Source organism: Equus przewalskii, chromosome 4 (genome assembly GCF_037783145.1).
Source record: "Equus przewalskii isolate Varuska chromosome 4, EquPr2, whole genome shotgun sequence".
Classification (NCBI taxonomy): domain Eukaryota; kingdom Metazoa; phylum Chordata; class Mammalia; order Perissodactyla; family Equidae; genus Equus; species Equus przewalskii.
In genome coordinates, this window is record NC_091834.1 from 83,338,503 (window position 1) to 83,359,421 (window position 20,919).

Below are 20,919 nucleotides of genomic sequence, written 5' to 3' on the forward strand. Positions count from 1 at the left end.
CCCGGCCAACTGTGATGCAGGTGAGTAACACATTATGTGTGAGGATGAAGCGAAACTTCCTCATTATAAGCCACTAAGATTTCAGGGTCACTCATTACTGCAGCACAACCCAATTTTGTGCTGACTGATGCAATGTTTTATATAACATAGGAACATAGTGGGAAAATGTGGGTTTTGGAGTCAAAAAGACCCAGGCTGTAATTTTAATACTTACTGACCTTAAGTAAATCCATAACTTCTCTGGGTCTCAGCTTCTTCACCTATAAAATGGTAGTTATAATTTCTATCTCCTGATGTTGTTATTAGGTTTGGAAATAGCGTTTATAAAATACCTAGCACAGGATTTGGCCCATAATAGATCTTCAATTGTAACTATTTTAATTTAATTTATTCCTTAAAATAGGCCTATGGATAAATGAAGATCATGAGAGTATAAGAGAAAAGATAATTCATTATTGATGTTTCAAATGCTATCAAATGTTATGGAGAACCCTGGTCGCAGACCCCAAGTGGTAAGTGGACGTGTGAAGCTCTAGAAAGGAGAGGAGGCCCCAAGGATACCATTTACAATTTAGTCTTTCCATTGCCAGAGGAAGGGCAGATTCCATTTATGGGAGTGATTACCAATACCTTCAGCATATAAAATAAGATTATGGCAATGGAGTGGGTTAGTATCCCTGTTAGTTTCACTGGAGCTTGTTATCCTACCAAGCGAAGTGCCGGCCGAGGTCTTTCCCAAAGGTCCAATGAGCTAAACTCTTCTCTTAAGTCAGCTTATTAGTATTACCTTGCCCACTTCAGCTGGCTCACCTGGGACTCAGAAATAATCTGGAGAACAGACTACAGAGGAAGGGAGAGGAGAAGAAAATGCATGGGACAGGGGTGCTGGGGGGCCCTTTGCCTCCTCCTGCTGTCCCCTGCATCTTCTTCTCTCACCACCAAGCCTGGCCAGATAGAGCAGCAGGGGCATGGCCAGGGAAGGAGGTGGGGGAACCATCCCTTCCCTCTGCATGCTGGTCACTCTGGAAACCTTCACGTTCCAGGAGCAAAGCTTGCTGCTGCAATTCTCACTTATGTTTAATTTGGTGGAGTATGCTACCTCCAAGCCGAGTTTTCTCCAAGATCTGCCCCAGATCTCTGTTTTCCTCTGAAATGCCACATCTTGACCATGAACTTGGAATTATGAACCTTCAGTGGCCCACCCCATGGAGCTCCTCAATTCTGCCTCTGGGATGGAAGCTCCCTGGACATATTCATAGGCATGGAGTGCAGACCGTCACTCAGCCCCCAAGGAGAACTTGACCACCACTTGGACCACCCTGGCATCAGAAGTAGGTCACGCAGAAAACACTGGTTGAGGCCGCCACAGCCTTCGTTGAATGAAAAATGAAGAGACATCCAGTTCCAGACAAAGCACCACACGCTTGGGCCGCTTTTACACCTGCCATCAATCTGACTCTGACTTACTCTTGATTAACTTTTGACTTTTCCCACATGAACCAAGCCCCCATGAGAATTCCCAGGGCCGATGGGGTGACTGATCTCCAGCAAATGGGTAATTCTCCCAAGTTAGGGAAGTTTAACAGAAGCAAGTATTAGACGCACATGGATTTGTGCTCAAGAGTTTGTAGCATGATGAGAACAGAAATAAGATTGTGGGATTGAGTCCTAGAGGGCCAGTCAACCTCATTTTGATCAAGATCTCAGATTGTGCCCCTGATCCAGATTAAAATCTACAAAACGGCTTCCGTGACCATGATTGGGACAAGCAGTGGAGTGCTGGAGCAGACGCATACTGGCTCATGAAAGCCAGGTGTAAAATATTCAAGAACTTATTGAGCCAGTTTTTAAACCATTAGTAGCTTGAAATCTAATTTGGTGGGAGTACTTACACCATGGAAATTGGTAGTAGGGCTTTTGTGTGTGTGTGTGTGCATGTGTATTTAGAGTTACCTTACCAAAGTATGCATGGCTTCTAGCAAACCCATTCCTTTCATGGGAAAAACTGTTCCAAGGATAGGATCAGAGGAATCCGTTTTGTATACGGGAAGAACATAGCCCTCTGGAACCTGAGACAGTTATGAGGACTCTAAAAATAAATACAATATTGATAGAAACTTTGACCAGTCTGGGGGCTGTGGCTTCAGTCTCTGTTCTGAGATGGTAAGTGTAAAAGCTTCAGCTGAAGTGAAAATTACATGTAAATGTTGGGTTTTATAGAGCTGCAGGAGTCTGGAACGTTCTGTAAAAGCCTTTATTGAATCCTCAGTGGAACAGTGGTCTCTCACTGATGTGGCTTCCAGGGAGCAGTCTCTGGTCCCTAAGTCTTTCAGACAGAGGCTGACCTGGGATGCAGCTGACTCGGCCCCCTGCTGTGGGGCTGCTGGACGAGGGACACAGAACTTTGAATTATCTACATTGTGACTGAATTGTGTCCCCTTTACAAATTCTTAGGTTGAAGCCCACCCCACACTGTGACTGTATCTGGAGATAGGGCCTTTGGGGGGGTAATTGAGGTTAAGTCATAAGGGTGGGGCCCTAATCCGATAGGACAGGTGTCTCTGTAAGAGGAAGAGACACCAGGGATGTGTGCGCACAGAGGTAAGGCCACCTGAGGGCACAGTGAGAAGCAGCATCTTCAAGCCTTGCCAATCATTTACCCTGCTGGCACCTTGATCTTAGACTTCCAGCCTCCGGAATTGTAAGACTATAAATTTATTTAAGCCACTCAGTCTGTTACGGCAGGCCTAGCCAACTAACCCATTCTACAATCCTGATTGCTTTTTGCCTGTTTATTGATCAATTTTGCAGGATAAGACACCTTCCCACAATTCTTCAGACCCTCTTAACCCCGCCTGAGTCCAGTCACCCAGCTGTGAAGCCAAAGGGTGGAATCGTGTAAATTGAGTTGGAACCTTGGCAGGATACCGTAGCAGGGAGACGAAGACTGAACACGGGTAGAACTCGTCTCTGTCAGCCTCTAGTTGTGGGATCCTGGGCAATTCTTCATCCCCTCCGTGCCTCATTGTCCTCATCTGTAAAATAGGGACAAAAATACTATCCTCCCTCATAGGATTATGGTGAGGATGAATGAGTTAATGTAACAATAAGCTCATAGCGCAGTGCTCAGCAAGCCATCCCTCCTAAAGCAAGGGCAGCCTGGGTTGGAGACGGACTGGCTTCCCTGGCACTGGGTGGGTGGAGGAGACCAAGACGTGGGGTGCCTGAGAGGGCAGGGTCTTTCCTGTCCGGGGGACCTGCACTGTGGAAGAGGAGGTCATCTCACTAGGACAGCTCCTCTTGGCACTGAGACCTGCCCTGGGTTGAATTTTTCTCTCTCCTGATTGTTCCCAAACAGGAAGAGACCTGTCTCCTCTGGAGAACATTGTGCGTCTTAATAAATAAGATCCTGAAGTAAAGGTTCTGCAGAGAGCCTGGCTCTCAGCAAGCAGTCAATAAACGGTAATGATTCCTATCTACGTGCCTCCCACAAGCAGTTTCACGCCACCCCTCAGTGCAGCTATGGCCGCAGGACTGAGGCATAATTTGGACCCTTTTGATCGGAACGACATTGGGTAACTTTATTAACCAACTTGGTTCAACTTTTCTAAGAGGAAAAGCTCTTTTCATGCCAAAGTCTTCTCCAAGCCATTCCCAAACTCCCGGAATTGAGCAGACTGAACTTCCCCAAGGATGACCCCTGCCAGGACGCAGCAAAGCCCCAGCAGTGGTCCTCCTGGATGCCCTGGTCCTCCTTGCCATGTCTGGTGATCCGCAACTCGGCTCTGTGGCTTCACTGAGCTCCAGCCCGCTGGCCTCCCAGCTCTCAAGTCCTCCACCGTGAGTAAGCACTCGTGACCTGGGAGGCAACAGAAACCAAGTGCTCCTTCAGCGCTTTCTATTTTTGCCTCCCCTGGGATCGTGCTGAGCACACAGGATGCTCAGGTAGAAGTCATTTTGTGTCTCTGTGTCACCTTCTGGTTAAAAGTACTTTAAAAGCCATGTTCTGGGATGGCCTGCTTTCTACCTACAAGAGAGCAGGCTTTGCAGAGTCAGGTGACAACGAGGTCAGTTTACAACCTAACCTTGTCAGGAGGCAGGTTGTCAAGGGACCTTTCAGTGGAGATTAGTGATAACAAACTCGGCAAAGAGCTGATACTGAGAAAGAAATTCAGGTGAGGAAAATCCTCCTGCTGATTCAGAAAAAGGCGGTTGCAGGTTTCGAGCATTCTGGAAACATCAAATATAATTTACTCTCTTTTTCTCTGCAGACTACAAGGAAGCAGAACTGAGGCAAAGAAACTTCTCTGCTGAGAAGTTGTAAGCAGTCAGGAGGGGGTTCTTAATTAAACATCAGAGACCAAGGCTGAGAAAAGCTGCAGACCAGGACTTTTGACAAATCTGACCAGAGTTGGCACACAACTGAAAACATTAAAAGATTTAGAGTCAATTAATTCTATGCAAGCCAGGATTAGGCCAAATAAAGGACCACAGAACTAATAATGAAGACTCTGGTTTATGGCAGGTGATTGCATTTCTTTAGATCTAACTCCAACTACATATCCTATGTTTTATTGTTTGTTCTTGGTTATTTTAATAAAAAGCCCTATTTTAATTTATTTAAACAACACCAATGCCATTAGAAAAGCATGCTTCAGTCACTCACTCCTTTTTGGAACTTAGCAACTCAAGTCTAGTTAACTATCTAGTGGCAGTTTGTTCTGAGCACAGGCAAGGAACCTCAAAGGAAATAAACACTAGGTGGACTATTAGCTACATGAATCTACAAAGTTCTAGTAACTGCCGTCATGCTTCATCAATACTTATTAATAAACCCCACCCTGGAAGGACAAGATTTAAAAGTCTGAAAATACCAATAGCCAATGTCTTAACGATAAGTGAATAGCAGTGAGAGAGGGATCCCACACAGCATCTCCGTGGGGTGATTCTTCTGTGCTTTGGGCAAAAATGGGAGTAAAAGGTTCAGACAACATGGCCAGAGGGAGGCCCAGGACTTCTGCCAGACCCTGTTCCTCTAGCTCCCTTTACTTAGATGGATGGGATGAAAGGAATGTCTCCCCCAATCTTCGTACACACACAAAGCAAGTTCTGCAATAGTGAAGGTGGAAACATTCTGTGCAATGGCAAGTCAGACCTTTAGAGATTCCAGGAGCCCAAGGGAGATCCTTGGAGTTCTGAGATATCCTGGGGCCACTTCTTTGGCTCAAAGATGTAGAAAAGGAAACACTGGGATCTCAACAACGAGATGGCAAAGTGCCATGCGGCAGAAACATGTATTTCTCACCAAATATCCACTTCCTTACCCACATTCCCAGCCCTCTTCTCAGGAGGGGGCCATGTGGCTGATAGCAGAAGTGATAACGTGGGTGAGCCTCATCTGATCAGTTGAAGGCCTGAATAGAACAAAAAGGCCAACCCTCCCCTAAATAAGAGAGAATTCTCCAGCAGACAGCCTTTGGATTCAAACTGGAACATCTGCCTTTCTGGGCCTCCAGGCTGTCAGCCCACCCTGCAGGTTTTGGGTCTGTCAGCCTCCATAACCACATGAGCCCATATATAGATCCAGTTTGTTCTGTTTCTCTGGAGAACCCTGACTAATATACTTGCCCAGAGAAAAGTAGAGTGAATCTCTGGGCCTGAGTGTAAAGAAGGGATGGGAGCCAGGCCAGGGGCATCTCAAAGGAACCAGAAGCCCAGGTCCATGTGCTTCCCCCTCCATCCACTTTCCACAACATTATCCCCACCACACACATACCTTCCAGCAACCAGAGTGTTAGAGGCTTGGGGCCTTAGGGCAAAGCTCCTCCAAGCCTGCCTGCCCCAGGTCACAGCACTCTTTGCTCTGTGGGCCCTGCCCCCGAGATGGAGACTGCTCCTGGGCTGGAAAGCAAGGACTAAGGTGGTCAGGAGACATGGGCGAGCTGTTAACCAGTCCAACCTCAGGACCCTCCCCAGTAGAAGGGGAATAACCATATCTGTCGCTCCTATGCACGGGGCGGCCGGGAGGATGAACAGAGAACAATGTATGTGAAAGTGCCTGGTGAGTGGACAAGAGCCCTACAGATATGAGGGGCCATTACCCAACAGTCATTCATTTCACAAGCACACTTTCTGCCAAGAACTGTGCTGGGGTGGAAAGCCAGGACGAAAGCTGCAATCTCTTCTCAAGGAGTTCTCGGTCTAGTGGGTGAGACAGACAAACGAGCGGTTACAATGGGGTGTGGTGAGTGCTACACAGAGGTGTGTCTGGGGGAGATGGGAGCACGGGGCCGGGGGAGGACTCCTTCCTCAGCCCAGAGGAGTGGAGGAAGGCTTCCTGCAGGAGGTGACATCCCTGAAGGAGGAGCAGAATTCAGCCAGGTGAAGAAAGAGGGGGAGGGTGTCCAGGAAGAGGGAGCTGCAGGTGCAAAGGTCGGAGCATGAGAGGGTTCACGCAGAAGTGTGAAAGGGCCACCAGCAGCCAAGGTTTGGGCCAGAGAATGAGGAATAGTGGACAAAGGTAGAGCCCAGAGGATGTGGGGAGGCGGGTGGAGCCTGCTCCCAGCTTCCATGAGGACCAGGCCCTGTCAACACATGGTCCCAGCATCAGTATCCCTTCCTCTCTGCTGACACTTCCTGGGACCACGAAACGGCTGAACTTGCCCCCAGCTGCGGTTCACAAGGTGGGACCCCATAGAAGCTTCTCCCCGTGCACTGCGTGCAATGACATGCACACACATGCGACACTCAGACACAGATACACAAAAAAACATGCTCAGAGACACACACAGGTACAGAAATGTAGGATCCTGCCTGAATTTCCTAACACAAATATAAAAGGGCACACAACTTCCATGTTCACAAACATACACTAAAGATTCAAGATCCCACTCAGAATTTGCCAATACAAGATGAGTGCTGTCATAGCACCTGCACCGCCGAACTGTCCCTCCCTCCCCAACCTGTATCCCTGACCTGCCCAGGGGCACTGATGCCCCCTCAGCCAGTCAGTCAGCTCTCCCTGAACCCACCCCCTCAGCCCCATCACCCGCCTCACGGGATGGCACTGCCTGGTTATTTGTTATCTGCGACGTGAGCACCCAGGGCTTAGGAGGAGTAAGCAGCAATTCTGCTGTGCTTTGCAACCTGCCCCTCACTCCCGAATTCTTTTTTCTGGAGGACACTTAGCAGTAAAGGCTAATTTATGAAGTCCCTAAAGATTTGAACTTTCTGCAGAACTGGCTGCAGCTTCCAGTGGGTTAGAGTCTAATTGGAGTAGAGCAGAAGCCAAGAGCTGTGCTGGGGAGGGGGAGGGGAGGGAGGGAGGGAAGGAGCCGCAGCCTGGGAGCCACACCAGGCCAGGGTCCCTAAACCCCCTTCCTCCCCGGCAGGGAGGTGAGAGACACCCAGACTGCATGGGGGCGGGGGAGGCGGTGAATACGACACAGGGCGCAGGATGAGTCCAGGAAGGCAGAGGGGTCAGAAGATCTGTGGTTCGAGTGACCACCCACCACTGCTAACATTCTAACCAAATCCGAAAACTCCTCAAGCACCGGAGGCTTCCAAGGTCACAAGATCAAGTCCAGCCTAAGTCTAGCCCACCCTCCGTTTTTCTCACGTCGTGGGCTGACGCCCGCCCTGGGGTCAGACATTCACATCCCTTCCCCAGCAGGCACTCCCCAAGGGCCAAAGTGGAGTTCTGTAAAGGCAGAGAGAAATTAAAAGTCAGCAGCTTAATTCTCCCCGGTGAAAATAATGGAAGAGACTTTGCCGCCCCCACCCCACTCCCTTCTTAGAGCGTTTACTTTAGAAAACTTGAAATGGAAGTGCTTTCTCTGTCTCCTTGAAATGTATGTAAATCTTCTCAAAAGCTAAATAAGCCTCTTGCCAGCTTTACCACCCAGGCGTGTCTTTCTCAAGGACCCGGGACCCATCTCTTTGAAATGTAATCATCGGGGAAGCTGTGCCCCGTCTCCTAGTTTCTGTGGGAGGGTAGGACCCTAACTTCGGCTCCAAGTTGCAAAACCAGCTCCTGTCATGAAGAAGCGAGAAGTTTATTTTTCCTTTGGATGAAAGCAATAAGCAAACACAGATGGCCACCCCAATAACCAGGTGAATCCAGGACGAAGTGTGCCTGACAAATGTGCTGTCAAGTTCTCCTACCTGGCGGGTAGTAGCCACATGTCTGTCGATGAGGGAGGTTTCTTTGTGTCTTTGCAATCTCTTAGCAGATGGCCTGTGATGAGCATCACATTCTGGTTTAGCGCTTATTCAGTAAGAAACTCTTTTCTTTCTCTTCGACCTCCGTGGAGAGGTTTGCTGGGGTGGGAGGAGAGTTTGTTTTAAATTCTATTTCCCCAGCAATCCCACGCTCTCCTAAACAGAGTTCACAGCAATGCCCTGCCCAGGCCCTTCAAGGGGAGGGGGCCCCAGAGTGGACGGGGGTAGAAGCATGCGGGCCCCGCCAAGGTCAGATCCTGCTGGGATAACGGAGCCTGGGTGTCACCTGGAAGGAACAGGCTCAATTCCACCCCAGACTGCAGGCAGTCTCCGCGGCTGGCACCGAGTCTCCCAGTCCCCAGCCTGCCCTCCTTACAGGGCTCTTCGCCCTGGGTTCACCTTGCTCTCTTTCATGCATTGATTGTTAAACTTCTTTTGTTTTCCCCTTCGGAGTAGTAATCCTATTCAGCAATTCTTTTCCTCTCTGCATACAAATCCCGCGTATGACAGACGCGCAGCGGAGGGTCGCAGATCCTGCTTCTCTCTGTCTGTCGACTGAGACTCTTTTGTTCCCACAGGGAACCTTGTTCATCTGGATCCCATTTACGACAATTTTCTTTATTACTTTTGGAGGCAAAGACGAAAGTGCATTTTGCTTTTTCTGTGAAGAAAGATTATGTCAAGTAAATTTGTCAACAAATTTCCTGGGAAGCGTTTAATTGACTTGAGAGCAGACATTTTTTGAGCATTTGATGACGGCTTTGCATACTGGATTGCTGGGTGTTGATTTTTTTTTTTTTTTCTCCTTCTTGCCTCCCCCACATGGAGCTGGAATCCAACAAAAGACATGTCCTTCCTCACCTGGTCTCTGCCCTGGTCAGGCTGGGGCTGGTCGGCTGCCTAAGGGCTTGGCTCAGAGGGGCCATTTCGTTTAAGCCTCTGGAGTCTGATTCTGAGCCCTGGCTGCACTTTCACCCCCTGGGGAGCTTTAAAAGTATATATGCTAATGTGCGTATCCCAGCCCGGAGTTTCTGCCCTAATTGATCTGTGGTGCTGAAGACAGGCAGCCGTCTGTCTTCAAAGCTCCTGGGGATTCTAAGGTGAGTGGGCTGGGAGCCTCTGTCTCATCTGTCAGGTCCCTCCTGGGAGTTAAGAAGCCTCCAGGTGAGGGCTAACAGGCAGCATGGCACAGGCCAGGCCTTCTCTACCCTGGCTACTCTTTAAAACACCTGGGGAGATTTTGAAAAATACTGATGCCTGGCACAAAGCCAAGCGACTCTGTTTTTATTAGGCTAGGTTGAGACCTGAGTAGCCAGGGTGAGAACCACCTGGACAGGGGAAGGAGCCCTGACTTCTCAGTCAGACTGACAAGAACTGGAATCTGGGCTCTGCTGGGCGGCTTTGAGCAGGTTAATTAACCTCTCTGAGCCTCAACGTTCTCATTTCCGACACAGGAATGGTGTTACCTATCTTGCAGGGTGGATGCAGCTGACACGTACAGTGGCTTCCTTCACCCTCCTGGCACAGGGTGGGTTAAATTCTCAATTACTCTCCCTCATGCAAATTTATATCAGTAATTAACTGCTACCAATAAAAATGCAGGGTTTTTTCAATAAAAAGGTGCTGCTTTGGGGGACGAGGAAAAGAGGATGCCAGCGCCTGCCTGTCCCCCCAGTCTTTATGAAGTGTCACGACAGCAGCTCCTTAACTCATAAAACCTATTTCAGAGTGCTGGCACTTTTGAATCAAATTTCAGTTAATTAAAGTCTCTCTGAAACTCCCTAGGGAAACTCTTTGCATCTATTTAAAGTCCTGCATGATTGACCTTACTGTAAATGAGTTAATTCTCTTCTGTTAGAAATAATCACATTTGTATCTCAATATAAACATGAGGAAACGCGGCTCAGGAAATGCGTCTCAAATATAAAAACCAGATCACTCAGGTTCTGGACAATTTGCTCGCCTTTGGCCAAGGCCCCTCGCCTCTCCTGGCCTCCATTTGCTCAACTAAATGTCAGACTGAGATTCTTAAAAATGGGGTTGAAAATACTGCTGCTGCTACGAAGGGTGTGCAATTCCATAGCTCAGGCCTGACGCCAACACCCGCAGGCAAGGATGCAGTTTCACAGCGTGGCAGGTGGCAAACGAGAGGCTTTGAGACAACCTCCCGGTCCTGAGTGCACCCTCCCGTCAAATGCTCTGAACCTGCTATTGGTACCGCACTCTGCCAGGTGGAGGGAAGGACGAAGATGAAATAGATGTGGATTCTGCCTGCCTGCCCTCAAATAGGTTGTGGTTGGAAGTTCCGGTAAGTCATGCATGTAACTAACTCTAATGCACAGTAGAAGAGACGTCCAGCTGGTGGTCAGGGCAGGCTTGTTAGAGGAGGTGGTGTGTTAACTGTGCCTTGAGAAGGAACGGAGTTTACGTACTGGGGCAGGAAATGCCTTCCTCCCAATGTCAAGGATGCTAAGGAGCCCAGATGTGAATGGAGAAGTGGTTGGAGAGCAGGGGGCATAAAGAGAATCGATGGGAAATACATGGGAAAGGTAGGCAGGCAGTTCCTGGGGGTCTTGGGTTACTTCAGGGTATTCCTAGAGGTGAAATCACTGGTCGAAAGGAGTGCAACAGCCAGCCCTGATGGTCTAGTGGTTAAGGTTCAGCGCTCTCATTGCTTAGGCAGCCCAGGTTTGCTTCCCAATCATGGAGCCACACCACCTGTCTGTCAGTTGCCATGCTGCAGTGGTGGCTCATCTAGAACTTACAATTGGGATATACAGCCACGCACTGGGGCTTTGGGGAGAAGAAAACAAAAAAAGAGGAGGATTGGCAACAGATATTAGCTCAGGGTGACTCTTTCCCTGAAAAAAAAAAGGGGGTGCATATTTTAAGGCCTTTGGTACACATTGCTCAAAGTGGCCTCCAGAAAGGATGCTCCAGTGTGCACTTCGCAGGCAGTAAGATGCCAGCAGCCTCAATCTGAAAATGTGGGATGAGGACATGCAGGGGTTATGCATTGGGGTGGAGTTTGTCATGTCAGCTCAATAAATATTTACTGGTCACCTGGTTGGGTGTGGGGATGCAGAGATGAACAGACACATTCCCGCCCTCGGGGAGCTCAGTGTGGTGGGAAAGACAGCCCACGGTCCAGCAGTGTGGGCAAACCCGGGCTCCCTTGAAAGCTACAAGTAGGTTTGTGAGATGGAAAGAGCATCCTTTCTGGGTTCTTTCTCTTTGCGGCACCTCATTCACCTCTATTCGCGTGGCTCTGCCAATTCTGGTCAGGGTCGCTGGATCTCCAAAGGACAGCTAAATTTCCCAGCTGCCCCCCACTTACTGCCACAGTCCTTGTCCCAGCCACTGTCCTTCAGCGCTGGGGAAATTTCCAAGGTGCTTGGTGGCAGCTGCCCAGCTCCCTGCAAGTGGTATGGCTAGGCTTTCTCAGGCGCACAGGTAGGAAAGCCATCACAGAGATCTCGTCTGGGGACCCCTTGCAGTAGGCATTCGAGGCCTTAAAATATGCATGCCTATTGACCCAGCTTTTAGGGATGATCCTAAGAAGTAAGCAGGAGTATTTGCAGAGCTTTATCTACAAGATCATGTATTGTTTATGAGAAGAAAACAAATCACTGAAAATGATCTACATTGTCAACCATAGGAGATTGGTTAAATAATTTATAGCATATTCACACAATGCCAGTATTATAAATTATATCATGGAAGAATATTTAATGACATGAAAAGAAAGTTTAAGAGAATTGGAAATATCACACTGTGAAACAATATTACCATATGATTCTATTTATGATAGAAAAAAAGTGTATATACACTTATCTAGAGACACAAGGAAGACAGAATCGTCATGCATAAAAAAACATAAAACAGTGATTTTGGGGTAGTTGAATTAGAAGAAATTTAAATTGTCATCTCGGGATGTTTTTTACAAGCAATGTTACTTGTATAATCAGAATAAAAGAGACTCTGTTTTTTGAGGGGGTTTTCTTGAGGAAGATTGGCCCTGAGCTAACATCTGTGCCCAACTTCTTCTACTTTATATATGGGATGCCACCACAGCAAGGCTTGATAAGCGGTACGTAGGTCTGGGCTGCCAAAGCATAGCGAACAAGCTTAACCATTATGCCACCAGGCCGGCCCCAAGATATTCTGTTTTTTAAAGTGACATCTCCCCAAGCACAGGACGATGTCTCCCACCTAAGACATGCCCAGGCAGGAGCTGGGTGCTGGGTGCTGGGGAACGACACTACTGGGCGCAGGCTAGGCCTAGGTGGGTCCTCCAGAGCTCCTGGGTGCTGAGGCCCGCTGCTCAGCCATGCAGGGTGCCATGCAGCAACCCCGCTTATGCAATGTGCTGTAGGAGAAATGCACTTGGCGGCTTTCCCTCAGCCCTGGGCATACAGATCTTCCCACTCCTTGGTCCCGTTACAGGCCATGACAGGACAAACAAGGACTCAGGCCTGACAGTACCCACTCAGCCAAGCAGACACATTTGAACTCCTTCCCTCCCTGACTGCTCAGCCCATACAAACCAGGCACCTTCTTCACGGACTAACCCTTCCAGACTAACCCTAACCGTGCAGTGTGCTTGGAATGCCCCTGATCTAATGGATAGTTAACATTGGTAGGGTGGCTACCTCTTTACTTCTAACAACTTGAATTATCCTCACAATAGCCCTATGAGGTGTAATGCTGTCATTGCAAGTGAGGAAATGGAGGCAGAGAGAGCATCAGTAACTTACCCCAAATCACACACTAATAAATGGTGGAGCCAGATTCAAACTCAGGCAGTGTGGTCCCAGGGCCAGCCCTCAGAGACAGCATCCCATATAGCCTCTCTAGCAGACAATTGATGTCACAGTTGTGTTTCCATGGTGATTTTGAGTTGTTCCCAGACTTTTCTGGAAAGTCACTGAGAAGGTGCAGCATACCCAGCACAGCTACTGCTCCACCTGCAGGAGAAGCAGGTGAATCCTTCTGAACTGGACTCCACCTGCGGGAGGCGTGTCTGTGGGTGGTTATGCAAGTCACCTGGTAAAACACCTCTGTGAGGGACCCACATGGGGCTGGAGACTCTGGAAGCCTCAGGATGCATTAGATCTCAGCCTTCCATGGGCTCAAGGCTTCTGGCTGCTTCCCCACAGCATCTTCTCAAATGCTTGTTCAGTGCCCCGGGTACCTGGGGAGGGTCCAGTTCTGCACAGGATCGTGGCCCAAATCCTTCCACTCCAACAGAGAACAGAGATTAGGTGAGAGAAAGAGCGTGCAGCCCAGAGGATGAGCCTGTTGGAGTCGACCTCTTGGCTATTCTTTCTTTCTTCAGAGTTTCCAGGCTGGATTCCAACCCGGGATGTAACAGACTGTTACCAAGTCTGGGCAAATCAGCACAACCTCATTAACAGGGCTTATCTCAGCGTGGTGGGATTGGGGATGACTTTCTTCACGGCTCTGCTTCTTTGCTTTTTCTAATTTTCTGCAATGAACATGATTATTTGGGCAATTAAATAACTAAAGGGAGGGGAAGTCATTCTGCTTGCTGTGTTCTTCACAGGGCTCTTTCCTCAACCTTCTGTGGACTACTGAACTCCGGCATGTCCTCTGTTTCAGGGGGCTTCCTCAGGGCTCCTTCTGACCTTTACACCTCCAGTTCCCATCCCCACCCTCTGCTTTCATGCCCTCCACTGTATATTAATCTAATCAAAACCTTACAGATTACACAGCATTTCACAGGCCTAAGCCTGCTGGTCCCCACCACCTTGATTTCATGAGAAGTCATTTTCCTGTCTTTGAAGATGGTGCCATCTCCGTCCTTGACCCTTCACCTGGACTTCAGCCCCAATTAACTACTGGACATCTGCAACTGGATGTTGCACTAAATGACCACGTTGATGAGCATCTTAGTCCCATCCTTCTTGCTCCCCTCCACATTGTCACTGCTCACCCCCAAAGTTTCTTTTTCACCGCCAGCAGCACCATCATTGAGCTCAAGGCAGGAATGTTTATGGAACTATGACTGCTTTTTCTTCCTAGGGTTGGTCATTCACCTAACAGGGCTGGTGTTCTTTTCTTCAAAATGTCTCCTTGGGGGCTAGCCCCCTGGCTGAGTGGTTGAGTTTCCATGCACTCTGCTTCAACAGCCCAGGTTCACGGTCCAGATCCTGGGTGCAGACCTACTCCACTCATCAGCCATGCTGTGGAGGCATCCCACATGAAAATAGAGGAGGATTGGCATGGATGTTAGCTCAGGACTAGTCTTCCTCCAGGAAAAAAAAAAAAAAAGAGGAAGATTGGCAACGGATGTTAGCTCAGGGCAAATCTTCCTCACCAAAATGTCTCTGGGGTCTTTCCTTCCTCTGTCTCCCTACTCCCCCTCACTCGTGCTGCTGAACCATTGCTGAGGGCCAGGACTAAATCCTACTCATTTTGCATCTCCAGGATCTAGCAGAGTGCCCAGCACAAAGCATGCCCTCAAACCAAAGTATGAACCCTCTTGGCTCAATGAATGAGTGAACAAATGGGTGAAAAAATAGTCTTTTATATTTTGCCTCCTTGATTTTAGTTTTCCCCTGCAATCCTTCCTATATTTCTCTCCCAGCTGAATCTTCCAAAATGGTGACCTGACCATGTGAGTCCCCTCTGGTGACTTTAATGGCCTCCCCCCCTCCCCCCGCCATCAAGCCCCTTCAAAATCCAGCCCCTTTTAACCATTTTTTGCAAAGAATTTGTTCTCTCACTCCCTGAGGCTCTCCTCCAGCTGATCTGGCCCCTCCAGCCCGTGGACCTCATGGGACACTGCTGGGCAGCCTGGCTCCCTGGCCCTACTCTACTTTGTCAAGCTGCCATCTTCACCCCAGCCTGTCAGAGGTGTGCTAACGTGAAGTCACTGTCATATTTAGTCAGGCGTTTATTCCGTGGAGTTACTGAGGATCTCCTATGTGCCGGCCACTGCTGAAAACTAGGAATATAAACATTTGCTCAAAGCTTCATTTACCAGTTTATAAAGCTCTCACTATGTATCAGGCCCTGGGCTGGGGCTGGGAAGACTCAGTCTTGACCCTCGTGGAGCTTACATTTTCATGATAGAGACAAAAAAAATAGATAGTCTTTAACTAATTGACTGATTGATTGTAGTTTTTGATTGGTGCCGTGTAGAGTAAACAGGGTGCTCTGATAGATAATTACAGGAAGAGCATCAGTCATCAGCAGAAAAACTCAGACCATTCACGCATCTGACAGGCACTTATGGGGCTCCTTCTATGCATCAGGCTCTGTGCCAGGGCCGGGGACCAGCGAGGTAAGATACAGTCTTTGCCCTTGGGGAGCTCACCCCTAAAGAGACCATGTACATACCAAAAGAATCAATCCAATACACACACACACACAAATATTTAATTTGGGGAAATAATAGACCCATTATTTGACTAAATTATCCAATTGCTTTTTAAGTCCAATTTATAGGCCTGTGTAGATTCCCTCCTCAATGTGGGTTGAAAGGCATATTTCACACAAGAGAAGCTGCTTGAGATTGCCTAAAATCGGAACAGAGATTCAACCTTTGTCTGCCTTTCTTCTGCCTCAACAGGGCACCACCAGTTGCTCTGCAAAGCTCAGGCCTCTGTGAGGCCAGCTTCAGACCCCAGTGCATCCATGTGCACTGTGCGTCAGCTTATAGCTGACATCAGCCAGAATTGCAGAGGCCATCTCGACTGAGAACTGTGGCATCTAATGATCTTGGACCTGGAAGCAGGAAATCTATGTAAAGATGAAGACAGATTGGGAGACCAAAAACATAGGTTCTCATCTGGCTCTACCACTAACTTGCTGGGCAAGCGCGTTGACCATTGGATGTCAGGCTCCCATCTGTAACATGGAACTAAGACCGGCTCTTCCTCTTTCTGTGGGTTACTGTCAAAATCAAATGAGATCATGAAAGTCCTTTGAGAAAGAAAAAGAAATATTCACATCCGAAGTGTGAGAATTACCTTTTTTTTAAATTGGGAAGGTTGTTAGGGTTCAAACAAAAAGGATTTTTAAGTCTGACTACTTAATAATAAAGTGAAGTCTATTGGAAGTTTGATAATACACCACCGTTGAGTAGAGCAAGCACTATTTGTTGTGTACCCAAGAGCCATTTCTCTTCTTCTTCCGAGCTCACAGAACCCCAATTCTTCAGGTAAGGACAGAGCTTCCCTTCATCTACCCTGATCTACCCCAACCCCCAGGGAAGGATTTTGACGGTCTAAATCAGTCGTGGCAATCACATTCCATTTTGTCAGTGATTGGTCTAGATGTGGGCGTATGTTCCAGTTCTGGTTAATGAGAAATAAGGGAAAGTCTGACATCCCTTCCCCAACGTGAAACAGGATTTCAAGAAGAGAAAAACCTTGGCCTCTGCCCTGCCCTTCCTCCTGGGCACTGGTATGAGGATATGATGCTGAAGGGGTGGCATCCATCTTGCAACTGTGAAGCAATAAGTACAAGGACACAGTGGAGGAACTAAAGGTCAGAAGGACCTGGATTCTTGATGACGCCACTGAGCTACTGCACCTGCCCTCCTCCAGCCTTCTGGTTACAAGAGATGACTAAATGCTATTATCACTTAAGTCACTCTTACTTGCAGCCAACTGCATATGTAAATTGGTGCAATCTCCAAGGAATGTAACTTGGCAATATATTTCTATTTTGAATGTGCATACACTCTGACTCAACAATTCTACTCATCAGAATTTCTCCCACAGATATACTCACACAGGTATATTTAAATACACGAATGACATCATTATGTATGTAACAATGTGGTTAGATGGAGCATGGTACATCCATAAAATGAAATATATGCTGACTTTAAAAAGATTGGTGCAGCTCTATGTATATTGGTAAAAAATGGTATTCCAGATATGTTAAGTGAAAAAAGTGAGATTAATAATGTTTGAAATGGAAGGATGGGTACACGGAGAGTTGTTACACCATGTTTTCTTGTAAATGTCTTACGGAGATTTGAAATTTTCCAAAATAAAAAAATTTAAAGGCAAGGAGCAGAAACAGTAGAGCAAGTAGTATGATATCACTTATATGTGTGTGTTTAAAGAAAATAGATACATGAAGACAGAAAAAGAATATCCGTGGAAGGACACACCAGAAACTGGGAACAACAGCTACTTCTGGGAGAGAAGGAGGACCCGGGAAAGACTGAGTCTTCATATCTCTTCGTCCCTTTTGAACTTTTTAAAAAAAATCAAATAATATTTTGTTATATAATAATATTTTATTTTTAAAATAAAATAATATAATAATTTGTTAATCAAGCAAAATCAAAAATTAGGTAAGTGATGGACAGACAGACAGGGAATCCATATCCTCTCAATGTGTTCTCAAGTGCTGCCTGATGTTCAGGCAATAACTCTGGTCCAATCCTCCCCAGGAAGAAAGTGATGCTGAGACAAGTAACCTGTGGCTGCCAAGGTCCCTGCAAATGAGCTGAGTTCTTCCTTAGAACCAAGTTACAAAGATGTTGGGTTCAAGGAAAACTTGACTGTCCTGAGTGCTACCGCCTACATATGGAAAACAACAACAAAATACTGTTTCTATGGAGGTAAAAGGTTCCTCTTTAAAACATAATTCCTCTGTAGACACTTTTTAAAAGCAGAAATCACAAAGAGATTAAAAATCATTCCTAATCTTACCCCTCATAGTGACAACGTATACTGGTGTGAATGTGTGTGTGTCGATGCGTGTATAATCAGAAAACACATACCATTTTGTAATCTGATTCTTTCCAGTTCACAAAATATAATTATTCTTTCTACACCATTAAATATTATTTTACAACATAATTTTTAATGTGTGCATATTGCTATAACATGGCTTTTCAATAATCTTACCAATTTCCTATGTTGGACATGTGGAAATATGATTATAAATCATAGTCAATGTTAATAATTTCTGACTTCCATAAATATATAGCTCAATTTCCTTTCTTCCTTCAAGAGTTATTAATTAAGAGCTAAACAACAGGGCGCAAACAAAGCTCCTATACAAGACATTTTTGAGATATTTGGGGAAATTTTGAAAGTAAATTTGAATCTTTCATGATGTTATAGAATTACTATTGCGTGATAATGGTCTTGCAGTTATGTAGAAATGCTTCCTTATTTTTTAGGGATACCTACTAAAGCATTTAAGGATAAAAAATCATGATGTTTGTAATGTGCCTTAAAATATTTCAGCCAAAAAATAAACAAAGCGAACAGGGAAAAATAATATTCATTAAATCTAGGCCATGAGTATATTGCCTACTTCTCTGTAGGTTTGAAATTTTCATTTAAAAATAACGTATTAGGGGGCCAGCTCCATGGCTGAGTGGTTAAGTTCGTGGGCTCCACTTCAGCAGCCCAGGGTTTCACTGGTTCAGATCCCAGGCGAGGACATGGCACCGCTCATCAGGCCATGCTGAGGTGGTGTCCCACATAGCACAACCAGAGGCACTCACGACTAGAGTATACAACTATGTACTGGGGGGCTTTGGGGAGAAGAAGAAGGAAAAAAAAAAAAAAGAAGATTGGCGACAGTTAGCTCAGGTGCCAATCTTTAAACAAAAATAACAAAATGTCTTAAAAATGAAATACTTTGTGAGCCAGCCCCGACTGCCTAGTGGTTAAAGTTCAGCGCACTCCGCTTCAGCAGCCCAGGTTTGGTTCCCGGGCACGGAACCACACCACTCATCTGTCAGTAGCCGTGCTGGGGCAGAAGCTCACACAGAAGAACTAGAAGGACTTACAACTAGAATACACAACTGCGTACTGGGGCTTTGGGGAGAAAAAAAAGAGAGGGAGATTGGCAACAGATGTTAGCTAAGGGTGAATCTTTCCCAGAAGAAATAAAATAAAATGGTAATCATTTATTTTTAAAACAAAATGAAATACTTTGTGTTAGGCACTGGGCTGTGAACCGAGGGTACAGGAGCGAACACCACCAACCCCTGGCGCCCTGTGGCACACAGCCTGGGGGAGCGTGTTTCCTTTCCACTCCAATGCAATGTGCCTGGCACCCCCAGGACCTGCGTGAGCCTGGCTTTCCTTGTTCCCTCTACACCATCATCACTGCAGGTGTGTTTTCCCAAGTTTTAAACACCTACCCTCCCAGGAGTCTTAAGTCTAGAGGAATCCCCAAACCGTGGTGCCCTAATATCGCATGTCAAAAATCAGCTCTGTGGTACCTGGTGTCCCTGGGGTTTAGTTCAGCAGACTTTACCTGAGCACCCACGAGTACCTGGCACTGTGAAGGCACCGGGACTTGACAGGTGGATGGCCTGACCCCTGCCCTCCTACCTAGTTACAAGCTAGGGGAGAAGGTGGAACAGGTCACCAAGCCAGCCAGAAGGAGGGGAGCTGGCTCGAAGGGTGACCAGAACAAGCTTCTTCAATGAGGGAGAAAGACCCCCAGTGGAATGGGGAGATTCCACTTGGATAAGGGATAGAATTCTGAGCAGTCCCACACACCCACCCGGGACCAAAGACCCAGAGGAGCCACTGTGCACTGTCTTCCCCAGTTCAGCAGTTGGCAAATTTCCTCTCTAGAGGGCCAGACAGTAAACACTCCAGGCTTTTCAGACCAAAAGGCAACATCAAGGATATCATGTAGGTACAAAAGAGAAAATTTTCCAAAAAATGTCTTGAGAAAATGCAACACTTTATTTATAGATGCCAAAATGTAAACTCGTATAATTTTCACGTCTTAACTATTCTTCTTTTTATCTTTTTTCAGCTACTTAAAAAGGCAAAAATCACTCTTAGCTCAGAGGCCATATCCAAACAGGTGGTGGCAGGATTTGGCCCAGTGACAGTTTTCCACCCACTACCTTACATGACGGGCTGGTTCTTAACGGAACGGTTTGTTTTCAGAGCTGCTCTTTGCTGTGGGGTGGGGGATGGGCCTGATCTAGTTGTAGGCACCTGAGTTCCCGGCCCATCTCTACTCCTTATCAGCTGGGGGTTCTGAGGGAAGTCACTTAATCTCCCTGGACGTCAGTTTCCTAGTCCCTGAGGCCCGAGGATAATACCACCCTACTCGCAGGCTGTGGCGAGGCAAATAGCGCTCCGTCTGAGACACGCCCTTCTGTGCACAGAAAATACTGGGTTGAGGATGGACTCATGGCGCGTCCAGAGCATCCCCAAAGACCGCAGTGCCGGGTCCTCCTCACAGCTCTCTGGAGCGAGCGCACTCCGTGTAGCCTTGGGACAGACTCCTCATAACTAGGGGACGCAACCCGCGGGTGCCAACCTGAGACCACCGCCCTGAGCCTTGGAACGGGGGCTCTCGGCGGGCCAGGTCGGAGTGGGATGGGAGCAGACCTCCCACTCTGGGTGGGGACGCCGGGCGCATGGCGGCCTGCTCCCGCTACCCCGGGGCTTCCAGGGTGCCCTCGGGTGTGAGCGCCGCGGAGGCAGCCCGGCGGAGCCGCGGGTGGGGGCCGCTCAGCCGGGCGCCCCGCAGAGCTGGCTGCGCGGGCCTCGCCGTCGGCGCGCCTCGGGCCAGCGAGGGTGCGGTCCGTGCCCCTCACCGCCGCCGGTCCCCGGGGGCTCCCCGCGGCGCGAGAGGCCCGTCCTGGCACCACAGCCGCGCCGGGGCCTCCGGCGGTCCTCGAGGATTTCTCGCTCCTGCCAGCCGCCCCCAAACTTTCGGGCC

The 20,919-nt window shown here is 47.8% G+C and overlaps 1 long non-coding RNA gene across 1 annotated transcript; it reads right to left on the reverse strand.

Annotated features, from left to right (window-relative positions):
- Positions 1-2,777: 2,777 nt before the first annotated feature.
- LOC103542721 (uncharacterized) lies at positions 2,778-13,090 on the reverse strand. The gene is made up of 5 exons (XR_542765.2): positions 12,978-13,090; positions 8,620-8,881; positions 8,164-8,319; positions 3,760-3,859; positions 2,778-3,035 (listed from the first exon to the last, which is right to left on the reverse strand). It is a non-coding gene; the product is annotated as an uncharacterized lncRNA (long non-coding RNA).
- Between the last annotated feature and the right edge of the window lie 7,829 nt (positions 13,091-20,919).